At 41.7% G+C, this 14,184-nt stretch overlaps 1 protein-coding gene across 4 annotated transcripts in view; it reads right to left on the bottom strand.

Annotated features, from left to right (window-relative positions):
• Vps54 (VPS54 subunit of GARP complex) overlaps positions 1–4,568 on the bottom strand; it is a 76,829-nt gene extending 72,261 nt beyond the window's left edge. For 3 of the 4 annotated variants that reach the window (XM_034509231.2, XM_076938068.1, XM_034509229.2), the window contains exon 1: positions 4,423–4,568. The gene's annotated coding sequence lies outside the window, so the exon portion shown is untranslated. The remainder of the gene's footprint in view (positions 1–4,422) is intronic. The other variant, XM_076938067.1, reaches the window with a different exon arrangement.
• Between the last annotated feature and the right edge of the window lie 9,616 nt (positions 4,569–14,184).

The following is a 14,184-nucleotide window of genomic DNA, read 5'->3' on the forward strand; positions in this document are numbered from 1 at the left end:
GAGCCGGGCGGTGGCGGCGCACGCCTTTAATCCCAGCACTTGGGAGGCAGAGGCAGATGGATTTCTGAGTTTGAGGCCAGCCTGGTCTACAGAGTTAGTTCCAGGACAGCCAGGGCTACACAGAGAAACCCTGTCTCAAAAAACAAAACAAAACAAAAAACAAAAAAAAGACAACCTTAGATGCTACCGAAGTCGGTCTCTGGAGCAGAGAACTTCAGTTGTTGCTGTATTAAGTGGTTCTTTTGGGGGAGAGAGAAGGAAAGCTGGGACAGAGACACTTAGTATTTGCCTTCTCCCTAGGAGCTGTCAGTCCATTACCTTGCTACCTCCACACTGCTTTTGATAAGTTCTACATATCCCTTTCTAATTTGTTCTTCTGAAATAATAACTCTTACAGCGAATGGTAAAACCAACAAAGCATCTTCAGACTAATGTTCTCCCCACCAAACTATTTGGCTCTCCGGGCACAGTATCTTACAACCCATAAACTCACTCACATTGGCAATAACTTCACAATACAGTAATCACCAATCACAGTATTTTCTAGATGAGAAATTGAAACCCAGAAACATTTAATAATTTCTCTAAAGTCACATGGACAGTAAATAACAAAGGTTGATCCTACCACTTTTTATCACCAAAAACATCACCTAAAAGCCAAAGACGGTGGCACAGGCCTACAATCCTGGAAGGGGAAAGGAATCACAGCAAAGTCCAAAGTCAGCCTGGTCTACATAGTGAGTTCCACATCAGCCAGGACTATATAGGAAAACCCTGTCTTGAAAAGATTAGTTTAAATTTTAATGAACTTTAAACTAATTTTAAAACATTAGAGTCAAAAATGAGACCTATAGGAGAAGTAGAAATGAGAGTTGTATACAAAATATGAACATTCTGGACATTCACTACATCTATATACTTGTACACATAAACTATTCAAACATGTAGCTTCTTTCTTGATAGTTTCCAGGGGTTCAGGGTAGGAGATGTATGAAGGTAGGATCACTCATGCTAAAGAAGATAGTATTTTATGTTTATTTCTAATTTCAAAAAACTACGCAGTAATAATCAGCAATTCAAAATACAGTAATTAAAACTACATTAATATAAGGCTATTAATATAATTTTAAGGAAAAGGGGTATTTTTCTTTTTTAAATATATTTCATGTGTATGAAGTGTTTTACCTGCATGTAAGTCTGTGTACCACATTTGCCTGGTGTCCAAGAAGAGATCCTCTGTAACTGAAATTGCAGACAGTCGTGTATATTGGAAACTGAATTCAGATCCTCTGGAAGAGCAGCCAGGGCTCTAAACTACTAAGCCATCTCTCTAGCCTCTAAAATGGTATTTTTGTTCAGATTTGTAAACTAAAAAGACCAAAAAATATCTTCATTATATCAAATTCCTTCCTTTTGCTTTGCCCTCAACTGCTTCCCCCAATAAAGAGAATTGCTAAATGAATTAAATATTTCTCTATTCCCCCAAATAATATTCAGTGGGACTCCATAACAATAGATCAAGCCCTTACAGAATCATATAGGATCGTAAGTTTAAACAGTACTATTGATACTTTGATTCAGATAGTCTTTTCTTTTGGGGAGAGAGGAGAGATCCTATGTATTATATAACATTTACTAATACCCTTCATTAGATGTTATTTTTAACAATCAAAATCATCTCCAGACACTTCCAAATGTTCTGTGGAGAACAAAATCGTGCTTGGCTAGCTATTGTTTTAGATGTTAGAACTCTGAAACTTTAGAAAAGAAAGCCTCCAAATGTACTTGTTAATAATTTTTAAATTGTTTTTAACTTGGATCTTTAAGAATGGTAACAATGTAAGATCTGATCAACTGTTCACTGACTGACCCTCAGCTCACAAATTAACTCTTAAGGCCATCCAAGCCACTCATGCTTTTTCTCTTTTTTCTCCAAATTTATACTGGCACAACAAAATAGTCTAAGTTGTTTACAATGTTCTTTTTTATTCTCAATATCAGCTGCTTACTCCCTGACCCAACTGCAAAAAAAAAAAAAAAGGTAAACTGCCTGCTTTTAAAATAACTTTTCAAAATAACATATCTGTCATGCTTTCAAGCATTTTCAAAGTTTTTAAAACATTTTGTCTGCACAGAACCTCAGCAGCACTAGTCCCTAACGTTGGAGGACTGTCCAGTTCTTACCCAGTTATAATATAGCATGAAGTCAAATACATACATACAAGAATCTAAACAATTCCACAATTCCAGTATCCAGCTCATCACCACTATACTCGATGTTCACCACTTACATAAGCACATCACATCATAAGTCTTGTGCCAAGTATCCTGGAAATTCAAGTTTCTACCCTTCAGATTTCTTCCTCTGGTTTCTGCTTTGTCGAGGCAAGCAGGAAGTATGCTAACAATGACCTATAAGGTCCTTTCCAATTAGATATTCCAGTATTCACTATCAAAAATACTTCACCTTTTCACTGATTGACCCTTAGCTCACCAATACTCTTACGGCCACCACAGTGATGCTTTTTTTTAAATTCTTTCTCCATACTATATAGTCTATCAGTTATTTACAATATTTTTTTTAATTCTGAAAATCAAGATCTTACTCCCTGACCCAAATTTAAAAAAAAAAAATTATATAAATTGACTTTAAAATAATTTTTCAAAAAGCTATAATTCCACATCTTTTTTGTGAAAGACTCACATTAAGTAAATGTGGATATAAAAAGTAGATTAGTGTTGCCAGGAGGACAGTAGATGAGGTAGGAAACTTATGAGTACATACAGAAGGGATGTGGAGAGGATGTTCACCATAATATGTGGAGACGATCAACAGCAAATACACACAACACTGTACGGAATGTAGCTTGTGGTAGAGTCCCTGCCCTACATTCACAAGGCTTTAGATTACACTTCAGCAAGCTTAACAAGTAGGTAAAACCAAAATACCATTGGGTTAAAATGGGTTAACTTTACAGTATAGTCATTGTCCTTTCATATATAACACCTAATTGTAATAAAAACTCTTATTCAGAAATATAATTTAGCTTTTCCAAAACATAAATACATGCAAATTTAATCCTCTTTTTCCTAGTAAACTATAGATAACTTTGCCAGTTATAATTTTGAAAACAATGAAAAACATTTTAGAAAGCCAAATGCTACAGCAACAATACCACAAGAACAAATTACATGAGTGTCAACAACAAAACACAGCGAGTGTTTACATTTTTACTGTGAACAGACTGGTACTTTCAGTAACAGTTCTAAGGTTGCCAGATACAGTTTAAAACTAGCCAAAGCACAATAAAACTGTTAGCATTTAACGTCCTAGACTACAACTATCAAGTACAAAGTGATCAATTTTACCTAATGATAATTAGTGTAGAGCACCATTACCCACTTCTAGGAAACCCAACTCACTGTACTACAGTCAAACAAATCCCATCATTCCATCTGTTCCAGCCTAACTGCTAGGAAATCAAATAGTTTTCCAATTAGAGCTTCTCGTGTATAAAACTGGATGTCCATCAAAATCTGCAGCTTAAGTTATCACCCACTTCTCCATATGTCACAAATAATGTATCATAATATCCCCTGCCCACTGAACATGTATTAAGACTGGCCTGAACTTGAGAACCTGAGATGGAATCAAATTAGAAACCAGAAGTATTCCAATTTGCTTTCTTTGAAAGTGAAAGAAGTCGCTATAAAGACCAAAAACTAAACTTGGTTAAGAAGTAATTTTAAGAAACATTTTACAACTCTAATAGGCCAAAAATTATTTTTCTAAAAAAAAAAAAAAAAAAAAAAAAAAAAAAAAATGCCCCCCTAAACCATAGACAGACAGGCCAAGTGGCTAATTATAATGGTCAGGCAAAAGTTCCCAAACAACCCACGGAGAACAGGGGAGGCCTGTCTTTGTATCCCCAGACAGCAGTTAGCAAAACTGAAAGAAATAAAATAAAACAAAATAAAATAATTTAAACTACAATGCAAAACTGCACAATGCCGAGTTCTTCTGTGTATTCTCGGGGGGGGGGGGGGGGGGGGGGGTTGGTAATTCTAGAAAGCTCCAAGAGGGGCTAAGGGCCTGGCTGAAAGGAGACAAGGAAAGTTTGGGCTCTGCGTCTACAAGGACTGATGGAAGTTGCTGGTCCCGGATTCTGGAGAGGGGCGAGGGGCAAGGGGACTGGAGCGGCACCTGCGGACGCCGGCAGGGGCTGGGGCACAGCTGCCTGCCCGGATCCTGGGAGTGCCGAGAAGGAAGTGGTGGCGGAGAGGATGAAGCCTCGGCGCGGTCACCGGCCCCGAAACTCTGTCACCTCTGAGCCCCGAGGAAACGGAGGGGGTGGGGTCCCGCCGCCCCGCCGGTCACCGGGTCGGGGGAGGGTGGCCGAGAAGCGCAGGCCCCGCACCTACCTGCGGTCCCGGGCGGCAGCCCCAGACGAGGCCTAGTGCACCGCCGCCTCCATCCCTCCACGTCGCGCCGAGACTGCTGCTCCGCGGCCGCCGCCGCCGCCGCCCTGCGCGCCGGGTCCGAGCCCGGTTCCCGCCTCCGCCCCGCGCCTGCTGGCCAGCGGGCCCGGGAGCACAGGGCCGCCCTCTCGAGCCCAGCGCCGCTCGGGGGCAGAGCGGCCGCGGCGGGCCCCTCACGTCTCGCCCGGGTGTCCTGTCAGCCAGCAGTCTCCCCCGGGTCCGCAGCGCCGCCTCCGCCGCTGCTGCCGCCGCCTCTCCCACATCCCCGGCCTCCAGGGGAGCCGCCGCCGCGCCGCGACCACCGCCCCCGGCGCCTCAGCTCCCCACGCCGCCGCCCGCCTCACGCCACCGGCCCGGCGCGGCTGGGTCCACGGAGAGCCTGCAGCAGGCCGCCGCCAGGCCGCCGCAGCCCCCAGCCCACAATCCACCGCGGCTCCGCCGGGGCGGGAGGGCCGCGGCCAGACCGGGGAGTCGCCGCGCAGCTCCGACAGGGCCTGGCGCGGCCGCCGCGGAGCCGGCGTACCCCAAGGGAGGACTACCCCGCGTGGCTGCCCCGCGCCTCCCCCTGTCGTCCCTGTAAAGGCAGAAGTCCTCTCGGAATTGCGCTCCAGCTCACACCGTTCCCTCCGCCCAGGTTGCCCTGAGAAGCGGAGCGTTGCCTTCCGCCTTCCCCGGCAAGCGGGCGGGAGCGGACCCCTCGCCCCCCCAAACCAACTGACTCCCGGCCGCCCACACTAAAGCACTAGCTCCCGCCTCCCCGACTCCCTCGGCCCCTCATAGTAAACAAACATGGTTCCGTTTCCAAAATTAATGCCTTTCAAAGGTTAAAGGTCAACTCCAGATAACCCACTGGCCTCCCTACTTAAGGCCTTTTGAGGCTACCCGTGTCCCCCCAGTTCCTGGCCTTCCAATCACCTGTCACATTTCTCAGGCCCTTTAAAGGTCTGGAAAACTTGGGGGTGTGTGCTTATTATTAAAATCTACTTGTGATTCCTAACAGCATTTCCAATTCGGCTGAGTTAAAATACAATCTGCAAGATAGGGTGTCTTAGATTACAGTCTATTTTTTAAGTCTCCAATCACCTTTGGTTGAGTCAGGAGTCTTGGGACTCAGAGCGACCACGGTCTGGGGGGAAAAAAAAAGTCTTCATCACTTGAGGGTCTTTCTTTTATAAAAATTTTATTCCAGTTTGAAACTATGTTTTGCCTACAAATACATTTCAAAAGTCTGTTTTACAAAGCAAAAGTGAAAATGTAACTCAGTAGTTAACTGGAAAAAGAAACTGATCCAAGTCTTAGTTTTAGTAAGTCACTGAAAACTGCTAACAGCTCTTGTTAATTTCCTCACCAAAAAAAAAAAGTCTGGTTGACTGACAGAAAGGACACAGGGGAAGGGGAACACAGAAGACTAGCCAAATAAAAAGTTCTATGTTATATTTTTCTGAATTCAGCCCTCTACAATGGAGCAGCCCTGCAATCCTAGCATTTTTGGAGTAGGGACTCGAGAATCTCAGAGCCCACATGGGACACTCAAGGCCTATCTGGGTAATGTGAGACTATCTCAAAAAGAAAACAAAAAAACCAAAACCTCTACAATATTATAATAAACCGGGTAAGAATACATTCAACATATAATAAATACATGTTCTAGTTTGCTTCTCCATTGCTGTGATAAAACACCAGGATCAAAAGCAACTTGGAGAGAAAAGGGTTTATTTCATCTTTTCAATTCCCAGGTCACAATGTCACTGAGAGAAGCCAGAGCAAAAAGTCAAGAACTGAAACAGAGACCTGAGAAGTTGCTGACTGGCTTATATGGCAGGGCTTGCTCAGCTTGCTCTTTCATACCATTGAGGACCATTTGCACCACCCATAGCGAACTGAGCTCCCCCACATCAGTCATTAACCAAGAAAATGCCCACAGACTTGCCTTCAGAACACCTGATGAAGGCAATCCCTCAATTAAGCTTCCTTCTTCCCAGATAACTCTTGTTTAAGTCAAGTTAACAAAAAACTAACAAGTTTTTTTTTAATTATAAAAAAAAAATGTTTTACTCCTTTGAGGAAGAGTTCTTGAGACAGTGTGTAGCCTGTCTGTCCTGAAACTTACTCTGTAGACCAGGCTAGCCTCAAACCTGGAGATCCACCTGCCTCTGCCTCCCAAATGCCACCACCATCAATCGGGCTTTAAAGTCCTCTTAAATCCTTGATTTCTTATAAAACCAGAGGAGTTTACACAGAAGCAGAGAAAACATCATTGAAGTAATCCTATTGTGCACTGTGTAAAGGTTGTCTTTGTACTATTCAAATGGTGATTTCTGTACAGGCAGAGAGTTGAATATTGGCTGAATTTTGGTATGGTTATTTTTATGGATCATCAAATGCCTTAGTATTTTGTAAATATACACCTCCTTCACCTTCTGACTGGTTTAATAAAACTCAGACAACCGATAGCTGAGGCAGGAGAAGAAAGGCAGGAGTTCCAGGCAAAGAGAGGGTTTCTGGTGAACAATGGAGGGGGAGGATGTGCCAGCAGGAGGAAGATGCCAGGACTGAATAAGAGGTAATGGGCCACATGGCAAATAGAATAGGGGGTTAATTTAAGTTAGAGGAGCTAGCTGGAAAGTAGCCAGCCAGCTAAGACCTAAGCTATAATAAATAATAAGTCTCTATGTCATTATTCGAGAGCTGGCTGGTCTGAGACAGTCTGGTGATAGTACATTACCAGGGTTTGGGGGTGAAGAAATCTGAACATGAAAGTGGTCAAATGAACCACTTTTAAGTTCATTTAAGTTTAAATGAATAAAATTTTGTCGTTTGTTACACAACATAGTAGCCATAGTTAGTGTATATTTCAAATTTTCTAAAAAAGTAGATTTTAAATATTCTCAACTCAACTTTATAAAATTACTTGAATAGATATGTTAGAGGGATTTAATCACACCCTCTTCAAAAACAAATTCTAAATTGTTCTAGTTTGCACTTGGATTGATGTTGAGTGCCTTGGGTGTTTCCCCAACTCTAGAACAGGACAAACTGGTTTGCCCCCTACTGCTGATAGCTTGCCATAAGAAGAAAATGAGCCTTAAGTTTTGTGCTTGGTTCTTTTCCAGACCCAACAAAAGGTTTACTTTTTACTTTGTCACAGAACAATTCAGAAGCTGAAATCTACACAGAAAAGCAAGCACTGGTGATCAGTTTTCAAAACAAAAACAAATTGGCCTGTGGTGGTGCAAGCCTTTAATCCCAGCACTTGGGAGGCAGAGGCAGGCGGATTTCTGAGTTCGAGGCCAGCCTGGTCTACAGAGTGAGTTCCAGGCAGCCAGGGCTACACAGAGAAACCCTGTCTCGGGAAAAAAAAAACAAAAAACAAAAAAACAAATTGGGCAAGTAGTTTTGTTAAGAGAAAAGTTCAAAATAATAAGTAATAGGGTTTTTTTTTTTTTGTATCATTTGAATCATTTTAGCATTAAAAAGAAATGCTAAACTACAAATGTGTGTAGTACACTGTTGTGGCTCATTTTCCAATATCAAGACCACAGAAAATTAAGAAAAGCTAGTAGAAAATGTTGCCCTGCAGCTACAATATTACTAAAAGTCTACTTGGCATTTTTGTTGTGGTTGTTAATGATTAAAAGTAACAGAAATCTTGTTAGTGACAAGGTATCAACTCCTGCCTGGTCTAGAACTTGCTGTGTAGAACAGACTGGCCTGGAACTCATGAATACTTCCTATGTTCTGAGACAAAAGACATGGGTCCCTGATCCCAACTACATACATCTTTAAATAAATAAATAATTGTAACTTTAATTTTTTTTCTTAAAAGCTCCCTTGTAGCACACCATGCACTAGAGGTAGTGGAAAAGAAAGGAAGGCAAGGGGAAGACCTGTTTAGAAAGGTTTTTTGGAGCAACTCTTATCTGTGTTGTCTGTGTTGCAGTTCAGTTCATGGGTCAGCAGGCGGCGGCTTGATCCATTCGCAAGCACTTCATGGATATATTAGCAGTCCAGTTCAGTAGAGTTGGGATAGCAAACTTGAATCAGCAGCAGTGACACAACCTAGCAGAGACAGCCAACGCTCAGCCTTGGCACGAGTCAGCAGGAGGGACCAGGAGGGACGCCAGGAGAAAGTTCTCAGCTGTGCCTCAGGAAAGCAAAGATCAGACCCACAAGTGTTGCACAGCTGGCTCTATAAGCAAGCCAAGCTCAGCCCCGTCACTGTCCGTCGGGTCCTATTTATACCCTCCAAACATCATGTGTTCTCCATAGGCCTTACCTCAGCACGTGTCTTGCCTCAACGGGTGCATCCATCTTAGCTGACATCACTCTGTCAATCAGCCTGAGTCTGAGGAAGAGGCAAGAAGGTGCAGCACACCACCAGAATTTTTTTTTTTTTTTTTTTTTTTTTTTTGCGTTTCTCTCTATGGAGTCCCTACAAATGCAGCTCATCTACGAAATGTAAGGCAGACCAATATGGCATGTTGTTAGCAAAGAATCCTTTATCACCTGTCCTTTCACTTGCTTGTTTTAGCAGAACATCCTTTCACTTATGTCTGTTTCAGGAAAACACTCCTTTATGTATTTGCCCCGGAAAAACACCTTCCAACACAACTGGCTTTCTAGAAAACCCTTAAGTTTCCACTTCAAATAATAAATAAATAAATAAATAAATAAATAAATAAATAAAAAGGCAAGGAGGCTGAAGAAATGGCTAATAGTGTTTGCTACTATTACAAAGGAAGAGAGTTCAGTTCCTAGTACCCAGGAGGGATGGCTCAAATTGCTCGAAAATCCCAAATCAGGGACTGTAATACTCTCTTCTGAGCTCCTCAGGTATCCATACATTCATACACATAGTGAATCATTCCTGTAATCCCAGCACTAGGAGCTTAGAACAGGAAAATCTCTGAGAGTTCAAGACTAGCCTGAGCTTCAGTGAGACCCTGTCTCGAAAACGAATCAGTAAAGATGACGATGGGCATCCGATATACAGCTCCTGGGTATTTACCAAAAGGACTCTTCAGTTAACACACCACAGAGGTATTCGTACATCCACACTCACAATAAGGTAGAAATGGAACAAGCCTAGATGATCATCAACAAATGCATAAAGGAAATGTGGTACAGACACAGAATGGAATCAGTCAGCTATAAAGAAAAGCGATGACAGTTGCAGGGAAATCATGTTTAGCAAAATAAGCGACACTCAAAAAAACAAATACTATGTGTTTTCTCTCATGTGTGAAACCTAAATTTAAAATTATATGTGCATAAAATTATATATGTGTGAGTGTCAACGTACGTGTTGGTGATCATGAGAGAGAAGAGGAAGAAATCTTAATGGGGGCAGGGGAGTAGTGGAATATATGTGTATGGAAGTAGAAAGAAAACCATTGGGGTAGGGTGGGGAACCAAAGAGGGGATCAGTGGGCATGAGGGAAGGCAGTGGGAGAAGAACAAATGGGAATTAGGGATGGTGACACCTATTATGAAAACTGCCATAATGAAACCCATTACATTGTAAGGTAAAGTTAAAAACGAAGTTAATAAAAGGATGTTCTGGAGGGAGGAAAAGGCAAAGCTAAGTGTGGTGGCACACACCTGGACTCAGTACTCAGCAAGTTGACGCAGGAGTATTTTGGAGTTTGAGGCTAACCTGGGCCAGAGAGCAAATTCCAGGTCAGCCTGAGCTACACAACAGACACGATTGATAAAGTCAGAGACCTTTTTTTAAAAAAAGCTCAGTGTCATGGAATGTTTACCTCACATGAGCAAGGCTCTGTGTTGATCCCCAGCACTGAAAATAATATGGTGGTCATGTGAGATGGCCAAGCCAGCAAGACCCCTGTAATCAAGGCTGACCACCTGAGTTCAATCCCTTCAGCCCACAGGTTGTGTCCCTACGTTCATACACACACATACACACAAATAAGTAAATTAATAATAAAAAGTAAGGTAACATATGCCAGTCAACAGCATCATCTATTCTCATTCACAGGATTAATTATCTATTTGTTCCCGCATAAATGTATGTTCCTGGAAGACAAGGAATTTTGTTTGTCCTGCCTATCACTTCGCCTGGAACAAAGAGTGGTGCAGAGTCGGAGTTCAACAAATAATAATGTGAGTCTACAAAGACAAAACATTTATTAGGAAAACATTTTCTTATTTACAACTTCTGTTACTTCTGGGTGTAGTGGAGCACACCTTTAATCCCAGCACTCAGGAGGCAGAGGCAGGTAGAGGTGAGGTTGAGGCCAGAATGCTTTATAGAGTGAGTTCCAAGACAGGCAGAGATATAAAGTGAGACCATGTCTTGGGAAAAAAAAAAAACTGCAAAAGCAAAATAAAGTAAAATAAAACTTCTGTTAGACCAGCTGGAGAGATAGCTCAGTGGCTGTGAACACTTGCTGATAATCCAGAGGAACTCCTGGGTTCTAGTACCAGCAGAGGCCAGAGTTGACCTTTCAAGAGATTCTCATAAGAGCCACCTTACACAGTACATAGGTATGGGGTTGAACCCAGCCATCTCTCAGAAGAAGCTCACACAGCAAAAGGAGTACGAATTCTCATACAAGTAATAACCTTTTAAAGAAAATAAAATCAAGCAGTATAGAAATACTTATAAGCAAAATAGACAAAACATTGCCAAGAATCATAACACTAGGAGGACTTCACAACAAAACCCAAAGTACTCTCTGAAAAGTTCCCAGAATTCCATTCGTCACACACTCACAGCTGGCAAAAACATACCTCTACTAGAGCACAAGTCAAATCATAGTTAACTGCTGTGGACAATTCAAAGCAGTCCCATATTTCCACAGATGGGATTAAAACAAAAGCACATTTTTATAATATTTCTGTATTTTTTAAAGAAACCAAAATTTCAGAATTCTCACTACATTTCCCCCCTTCTGTTTTAAATCATTAGTTATGCTGTATGTGGTGGGAAATTATAAACAGATATTTTCAATGAAATAATTGTTTTTCAGGTCAAGTTAGAACCAATATTGGTTGTATCCTTTACCCACTCAGTCATAGGTGCTGCTCAAGCCTTTTATGGTTTAATAACTTTTTTACATTTGGTATTTGTATTTTCAAATGCCAAGGTCTCGATCAACATCTGCCTTCCATCAGGGTCTGATATGGCTTTGTATACAGTTGAGACTAATCTTTGTAAAACATCAGTGACACCTTCCCCAGAACCTCATATAATCTTTGTAACTGAGGTGAACTTTTTCCTGGGCTCCTCAACTTTGTCCCAAGCTCTCAAAGCCACTAAGTGATATTCTTCTACAATAGTGTCATCAGTCATTAAATTGAATCTGTTCTTGTATATCAGAGTACCGACCTTCACCCAGCAACTGGTCTTTTACTGTATCTATTCTCTCACTTTATTTTGCTGTTCAATATTTAAAGTTTCTTCCTCTGCCATGTTAACCATTGCAACTTCAGACTGTCCTCCAGTACAGCAATCCCTTCCAGTCTTGGGGAATAATTCTATTTTGAGTAGCCTAGTTTTCATAATTTGTTTCACATAAGGCAAGTGCATCCTATATGAAATCAAGACCCTTTAAAACGCCTTAGATCTATTATTCCCATAGTCTGCATCCTATCTTGTCATAACCTTGTTCACAACATTAGCAGGCCTATGCTGTATGACTACTGGGAAAGCCGATGGTGATCCTGTAAATCTGGGCCACCTCTCCTCCTACTCTGGCGGTGTGGTTGGTTCAAGATTAAACATTTCTCTCAAAATAGGCTGTTTCATCAGACTATCCTCCTGTATTTTCAGCTTTTCTCTGACCTGACCACCCTCCAGCACTGTTTCCACGCTCTTTCCTCATGTGAGAAACTCCTGCTCCTTTTTCTCAGTCATCAGGACTGAGCCTTTTTGTTCTCTCTTTTCTGGTGCCCCTTGTTTCTCAAGAGCTTCCACCTCTACCCACAGCCCTTCAGTTGCACAAACAACTCTACGATCCTTTCAGAAAAGCAAGAGCAGAGTGAGGCCTTTTGTTTTCTCATTTCAGCCATTTTTGTTTGTTTGTTTTTTGGGCCCCTCTATTTCCACCTGCAATTATTCCAACTGCCCAGCCATTCTTTAGACCATTTTTGAAACTGAATATTTGAAGAAGAAAAAGAGAAAAAAACAACAACGAAAAATCCCCTCTGGAAGCAAAGCCGGCGACATCCCACAGGTAGCAGCTGCAATAAAATTTTTGCTGAAGTCTTGAAAAAAATATATCCATTCCTTCATTACCAGCCATTTTCTCTACGGCATTTGAAATCAAATTTCCCATTTTTATCCTTGTCTTCTGAGCCCCTCATTGAGGCATCACTTGTAACTGGTTTTTGCTACTTTATGGATTCTTCTTTTTTCAACCTTTTATCCTCGTGGTTTAACTCCCTATCAGTAGATAGTAGAGAAAGAAGGAGGGAGAAGAGAGAGAGAGAGAGAGAGAGAGAGACCCTTGAATCTAGTTTCTTTCTTCTTGTTTCTTCTTTGAGCTTATCACTAACAAACCACAAACAAACCCCCTGAATCAACCACTATCACTGCCTCTCTGGCCCCAGCATTTATCTAATCTCTGAAAAGTTTCCAGAATTCCAAATATCACACAATTGCAGAAACTATCTGCAGCTGACAAAACCTCACTCCTGCTAGAGGCAAATCCTAGTCAGCTGCTGCAGACAGCCTGAAGCAGCCCCGTATCCTACACCTGGGATTAAAACAAAAGCATATTCTTATAATATTTCTGTGTTGTTGTTGTTAAAGAAACCAGAATTCCAGAATTCTCACTATAGTCTTAGTTCCAAAACTCTGACCTTAGATTTAGAACTACACCTTTCCTTGCATAAGTCTCCATAGACAGAGACCCTCTTGTGCCTACTGATACTACAATGTTGCATTAAGACAACAGCTGGATAAACAATCTATAGACAGATATTACAACATTGTAGATACCATCCAGAAAGTGAGAATGTAGTTTCCCTGGGATGTCAAGCACTTCCAGCTTGTAGAAGCTACTGCTGTCTAAGCCCTGCTCGAAGAGTGACTTTGTTGGCTCCTACATTGTCTCTGACCTTTATCAGCTGCACTTTTCTCAGAGTTTCAGTGGTACCCTAGAGATTTTAGTGGTGAACACTAGATCTTAAAAGGTCTTGTACCCCACACCCACGTTCTGGCTGGCATTTTGACATCACCTGGGGCAATGGCACCAGCATTGACAGCTGACACCACACTAACCAACAGCATGTTCCTGATCAGTTGAGAACACAAGGCACATACACACCTGGATATTTCTCCAGAGATAAGTTGTTTTCCAGATGCCCCAGATGACCTAATGGATCATAGTATTCTTGCCCATCAGTACCACTGCCTCCCCTCAGAGTGACAAGCAGATCATTTGGATCCTGTATTGCTCTCACAATGAAGTATTTTGAACAACCAATCAAAAGTTGGATGGGATAATTAAATAGTTGGTCTTCCAGGTCAACTCTGCCTTCCATAAGCATCACAGTAATATGTCAAGGATGCCACACAAGATTTAAACATGATGTCACTCTAACAAGGATGTCCGGCAAGAGCTAAAATACTTTCCTTTTATAAGAAAAACAACCTCATTGGGATGGTTTTTCTTGATTGCAACTATTTGTTGACAGGAAATAATGGAGAGATAAGATAAAAATTAATTTATTATTTAT

Source organism: Arvicanthis niloticus, chromosome 7, assembly GCF_011762505.2.
Source record: "Arvicanthis niloticus isolate mArvNil1 chromosome 7, mArvNil1.pat.X, whole genome shotgun sequence".
NCBI lineage: Eukaryota > Metazoa > Chordata > Mammalia > Rodentia > Muridae > Arvicanthis > Arvicanthis niloticus.